The sequence below is a fragment of the Larimichthys crocea genome, unplaced genomic scaffold (genome assembly GCF_000972845.2).
Source record: "Larimichthys crocea isolate SSNF unplaced genomic scaffold, L_crocea_2.0 scaffold214, whole genome shotgun sequence".
NCBI lineage: Eukaryota > Metazoa > Chordata > Actinopteri > Sciaenidae > Larimichthys > Larimichthys crocea.
The window spans coordinates 555,723-562,357 of NW_020852853.1; the positions used below are offsets into that span (position 1 = coordinate 555,723).

The 6,635-nt window shown below is 42.1% G+C and overlaps 1 protein-coding gene across 10 annotated transcripts in view; it reads right to left on the minus strand.

Annotated features, from left to right (window-relative positions):
* phf21ab (PHD finger protein 21Ab) overlaps positions 1-4,974 on the minus strand; it is a 28,377-nt gene extending 23,403 nt beyond the window's left edge. For 5 of the 10 annotated variants that reach the window (XM_027275795.1, XM_027275793.1, XM_027275791.1 and 2 more), the window contains exon 1: positions 4,416-4,974. The gene's annotated coding sequence lies outside the window, so the exon portion shown is untranslated. The other 5 variants (XM_019257833.2, XM_027275792.1, XM_027275789.1 and 2 more) reach the window with 4 other exon arrangements.
* Positions 4,975-6,635: the final 1,661 nt, after the last annotated feature.

The following is a 6,635-nucleotide window of genomic DNA, read 5'->3' on the forward strand; positions in this document are numbered from 1 at the left end:
GATACTATACCAGACAAAGTGTCACGATACTATACCAGACAAAGTGTCACGATACTATACCAGACAAAGTGTCATGATACTATACCAGACAAAGTATCAGATACTATGCCAGACAAAGTGTCAGATACTATACCAAACAAAGTGTCACGATACTATACCAGACAAAGTGTCACAATACTATACCGGACAAAGTACCACGATGCTATATCAGACAAAGTACCACGATACTATACCAGACCAAGTGTCACGATACTATGCCAGACAAAGTATCAGATACTATGCCAGACAAAGTATCAGATACTATACCAGACAAAGTGTCACGATACTATACCAGACAAAGTGTCACGATACTATACCAGACAAAGTACCACGATACTATACCAGACAAAGTACCACGATACTATACCAGACAAAGTACCACGATACTATAGACCAGACAAAGTGTCACGCATACTGATAACACAGACAAACGTAGCCAAGCATAGACAAAGCCAACTTTATATCCCGAACAAAGTGTCAACATACTATAACCAGACAAGTACTCACGATACTATACCAGACAAAAGTGATCTACAGACAAGTACCAATACTACCAGACAAAGTAAATCATCCGAAGTGTCAATATAACCAGACAAAGTGTCATGATATATACCAGACAAAGGTCACGATACTATAGCCAGACAAAGTACCCTAAAACGATAACTAACAGACAAAACACGGTGCACCCATCTATGACTAGCAACAGATGTACTGCACTACTAGCAGGCCGCAGCGAACGAAGAGTGGTACATGGTAGTAACCTAGAGGGCATCTAAGTCTATATTCCAGACATTCACATAAGCAATGTCACGATACTATAACCAGAAAAATGTCACGATACTATACCAGACAAAATTGTCCGAGCTTCCGACAGTGGTCATTATCCGGAGTATCAGATACTGCAGCTTTTTTTTATATTTGTTAATGAACTGCAGTGTATTTGTACAAGTTATAAATACTTATCTAATTACTTATAATGTTGTTTAGTGCATGATAACAAATACTGGTCAAGTAAAAATAAACCTGTTTCGGACGACGCACGCGGCAGACTCTGCGCGCGGCCCCCTCCGGAGCGAGCCCGGTGGCTTCTGCCATGGTGAGCGTGTTGTCTCGTGTTTGTGACGGTAACCGTGCACGTACTGGAGCCAGAAGAACTTTAGAGCTTGTTTGTTAGTTTCTGAAGCGGACTATTGTCATGGAGTTTCGTTCTGTTCCGTCAGAAAACACACAAACAGCCAATCAGCTAACAGACGGGCGGAGCCAGCGTGTGCAAACAGCCTATCATATCCCCGGACGTCACCAGTGACAGGCAAACAGCCAATCATTCAGCAGCTGTGGAGGTCGGTTGCAGTAGTTGCCATGTCGGTTTGTTTACATGGAGTAGCATGCAGTGAGAAGCCGGGAGGAGAGCAGAGGAGGAAACTGGCACCGGTAGTTTAGTAATCCACGATAGGATAGTAATCCACGGTAGGATAGTAATCCACGATAGGATAGTAATCCACGGTAGGATAGTAATCCACGGTAGGATAGTAATCCACGGTAGGGTAGTAATCCTCAGTAGGTAGGATAGTAATTCACGGTAGGATAGTAATTCACGGTAGGACCGTCTGTAGAACTTTTAGTATAGAGGAACCGTTATGATCTGGCAACTATTATCTATTACTGATGCATCAGTATTTTCTTCAAAAACATTAGTTACAAAACATTAAATATACATCAGAGTATTTCAACTATCTTTAAGAAATGTTGATTATTCGTACAAGCAAACAAGAAGTAAACTCTTGATTATTCAGACTAAACTTCGAATACTTTCTTTTACTAATAACACTAATTATTTTAAGTCATTTTCAATAATGATTTAAGGCGTAAGATGGACAGTTAGAGGACAAACAGCAGACATCAGTTTTCCACCTGATGATCAGTCATAGTCGGTTTGAAGTCTGTGTTCACCATCTCGTTAGTTAATTAGACTTTACAGCGTCATCTGTAAATGTCCTGTGGAAATAAATCTGGCCCTGATTCTGACCGAGTCCTTTAATATGGACAATCTGCCCATAGACTCTGATCTCATACTTCATATTTACCTCCACCTGACACGCCTCAAAGTTCATTTATCCAAACACTGAAAAATCTATAAGCTGCTGAATTATTAATATGACACTGATGAACGTGACGCGATCAGCTCGAGAAGACGAACTACAGAAACAGAGCGATACTTCTTTAACTTAATCTGTTTTTAAATTTAAACGATGAAGGTGAAGATGTCAGCTTTCATCTGCTGGACGGCCAAAATCTGCCCCACAGGCCACTGTTTGCCCACCACGGTCTCATACTGTGTATCTACAGGTCAAAAGTACATTTACTCAAGTATTTGTACCTTATATTTTAAAATAAACTTGAACTGAGTGTTTCCAATTTGTGAAACTTCATCTCTTTACTCCATTTGAATATAAATACTGCAATGTTAGTATTGTAATTGTTAGTACTTTGCTTGCTTCACTCCCTCACTAAAGTTAAAGTACATGAAGTAAAAGTACTTGAAGTTAAAGTACTTGTTTCTTAAATGAGTAACTGGTATATGTACTTTATGACTGACTGTTTTTTTAAATACTTTAATACTTCAGTGAAAGTGATTCATGTTATAATACAATAACATTTTTATGTGTTTATTACTTCGATGATTACAGCACAAGTATTCTCAGCCTGATAGTTAAAGTATCTGTAGTAAAAGTATTGTGAGTAGATCTGTTTAAGACTACATTACACTGTGCTATAAACCAGATACTACATGTTTATTATATGTGGTAAATAAGGGGAGTACACATAACTTAAGGTACTTAAATACACATAATGAAGTAAAAGTATCAGTAGTGAAAGTACACATAATGCAGTAAAAGTATCAGTAGTGAAAGTACACATAATGAAGTAAAAGTATCAGTAGTTAAAGTACGCATAATGAAATAAGTATCAGTAGTTAAAGTACACATAATGAAGTAAAAGTATCAGTAGTTAAAGTACGCATAATGAAGTAAAAGTATCAGTAGTGAAAGTACACATAATGAAGTACGTATCAGTAGTGAAAGTACACATAATGAAGTAAAAGTATCAGTAGTTAAAGTACGCATAATGAAGTAAGTATCAGTAGTTAAAGTACACATAATGAAGTAAAAGTATCAGTAGTTAAAGTACGCATAATGAAGTAAAAGTATCAGTAGTTAAAGTACACATAATGAAGTAAAAGTATCAGTAGTTAAAGTACGCATAATGAAGTAAAAGTATCAGTAGTCAAAGTACACATAATAAAGTAAAAGTATCAGTAGTGAAAGTATACATAATGAAGTAAAAGTATCAGTAGTGAAAGTACACATAATGAAGTAAAAGTATCAGTAGTAGTACTAGTGTAGTAGTATTCGTAGTACTGTGAGCATGAGCCTTTGGTATTATTATTATTGCTGTTTACACACGCTGTATGAATAAAGTTATATTTCATGTTATTTAGAGTTTATGTGTTTAAACATTTGAAAATGGAAACACTCAACTGAAGTACAAGTACCTTACATGTGTACTTGATTAGAGGACTTTGAAGTACTTGTCTGCCCTCTGTGACTAACGGACCTGCTGTCCGTGGACCCGGTCTGTCCGTGGACCCGGTCTGTCCGTGGACCCGGTCTGTTAATAGCGGTGCCTGGTCCCGGACGTGAAGTTGTCGGTAAAGTTCGGCCCGCTGAGGCCCGGACACGGAGATAAAATGGAGGTTTCGTGAGTTTGGCGGCAGACGGTTAATAACGGCGGATAAACACGGCGCCGCCACACAGCTACAGACGCACCGCTGCCTCGTCCCGGTAACGGCGGTGAAGTATCACGGTCCCGGTTGTGTCCCGTGTGTGTGTGTGTGTGTGTGTGTGTGTGTGTGTGTGTGTGTCGGCTGGTCAACCCGTCCAAAGCGAGCCTCCGTCTGTGATAGCGTTAGCCGCTAATGCTAGCCCCCTGCTAGCCGCTCGGCTAACGCTGCTCGCGGTAACTTCCATCAAACACACCGAATAACGGCGGCGGCGGCGGGAGCAGAGCCGGAGCGGACCACCGGGAGCGTTCACCCGGGGACCGGGCCACGGAAAGACGCCATCTTTCTCAGATAACCGTGACACCGAGTCTAAGTTCTGTCGGCCCCTTGTCCTCCAGAACATCAACTCCGAGAACATACACACAGCACCGGACACACACACACACACACACCGCCGGGCTCACCGGACAAACGGCGGCCAGCACACACACCTGCCCGCACAGCGGCCGCCTCCCGCACACAGGCGGCGGCTGCACGCAGGTGAAGTTTGCAGCAGAAACATTAAAGTTATGAAATTAAAAAGCAGAGCACTTACTCAGCAGCAGTCCTCAGAGAATGAGATAACGTGAGCGCGGATCCACGGTGCGGGAGCGGCGGGGGAGCTGTGCGGGGCCTGCTGCCCGCGCGCCGTCATGCACTTTGTGTATCTGTGAGTTTTTCGGATGAAAAATTATAAAAAGAGAAAAAACTGAAGCTACAAAACAAGAAGAACTCTTCTTCAATCTCATTCAGCTCAGCCTCAGCACCGCACAGATCCCTGCGCCCCGGAGCTGGAGGAAGGGGCACAGAAACTACTCCCCCGTGCACCGGATGCTCGCCGATCCGCGACCGAGCGATCGATGCTGGCTCGTGCTGTCGTTAAAGTTCGTTCAATCGGGCCGATCAACGGCGCGAGGTGCCCGGAAAAGGTGTTCGAAAAGCGGACTACTTTTTGTGTCGGTGCGGCGAATTTATTTCACTTTGCCTAAGGAACGGCGGTGCTGCGACTCCCATTGCCTAGGGAAAAAACCCGGATGTAAACTCAGTGAAACTCTATGGAGAGAAAGTCAGCGCGCGCACACACACACACACACTCTCACACACACACACACTCACACACACAGACACACACACACACGCACACACTCACACTCACACACACACACACTCACATACACACACACACACACACACTCTCACACACACACACTCACATACACACACACACATTCACATACACACTCACACACACACACACTCACACTCACACACACACACTCACATACACACTCACACACACACACACACGCCATGAAAGTCGGCAGAGGAGCGGAGCAGTTTGTTCTGTTACTGTCGGTGGTTCGTCTCCGGTTCTTCTTCATGGACCACAGCCGAGCGGTCCGCCCTCAGCAGGCCGACCGTGAGGCTCCATGATCGGCTGCTCGTTGCTGGAGCTGCCGCACTGTTGCACTTTGTGGAGGAGGAGGAGGAGGAGGAGGAGGAGGAGGACAGGTGGCTCCTCGGCCTTTTCATTACTGCTCGGTGGCTTCAGGGTGTCTTCATTCCGTAAATAAAGCCGTGCAGGAATGTTAATGAAATGTTTGATTCCATCAGAATGAAGCTGCTCACATTAATATTTATACTCCATCTGTACCTCACACACAGAAAGTACAAAAACCTGTTTTATTACCTACAACAGCATATATCATAATAATGTCACATGTTGCTAACTGCTAACACACATTTGATTGTCTCTGTGTATATATATATATATTAAGAATTATATAAGATATATATATATATTAGATAAACTTGTATATGTATATACATGTGTGTAGATTAAAATTCTGGGATTAAAAAGTCACATATTTTATCTAGATGTGTGTGTATATATGTTAAATATGTGTGTGTAATGTATAATAGGTGTTAAGAGATGTGGCAATAGATGTGTGGTTTAGAGGCAGGCAAGTTTATTTGGCAAGGCAAGAATTCGTACACAGGCAATCATAGTGCTTTACAGAGGCAAGGAAAAACATTGACATCAGAAAAGCATAGCAATAGAAATAAAAAAATAAAGAGAGAACCATTTGATTAAAAACATCAGATGTCATTTAAATCATGAAAATAGCAAATTTGGAAAACAATTTAAAACGTAAACGAATCATGGATTATGATTAAAAATTCTTTAAAAGTTCTTTAAAAGAGCCTCAGGCCATAGCACGTGAAAAGAGAAATTCTTTAAACCTGGATTTTCAAAGTGCTCAGAGTTGGGGCTGGTCAGTCCGGCTGTGTGTTCCAGTTGTGAGCAGCATACTGCTAAATGCTGCTTACACCGTGTCTTGGTTTGAACTCTGTGCCCACTATCTGACCTGAGTCATAGATCTCAGAGCCTGCAGCTGGTTGATCTTTTTTGGGGAGTCCAGTCTAAAAGACATTACAGTAGTCAAGTCTACTGGAGATGAAGCATGGATCAGCGTCTCCTGATCTGTTTGGGACATAAAGCCCTTAAACTCTGGATGTCTTGAGTTGGGTAGAAAGGCGGGTTTGGTGAACGGATTTGTATGTGACTGTTGAAGGTCAGATATGAGTCTATCAACACGCCAAGGTTTCCGGACTGTCTAGTTTCTAGAGACACAGTAACTCAAGGTGTTTTACTGACAGGCAACCCTTTCTCTTTATTGCCAAAAACAATGACCTCGTTTTTTCTTGATTTAACTGAAGTAAATTTTGTTTCATCCATTTTTGACTGGCTCTAGACAGTTCACAATGGACTTTA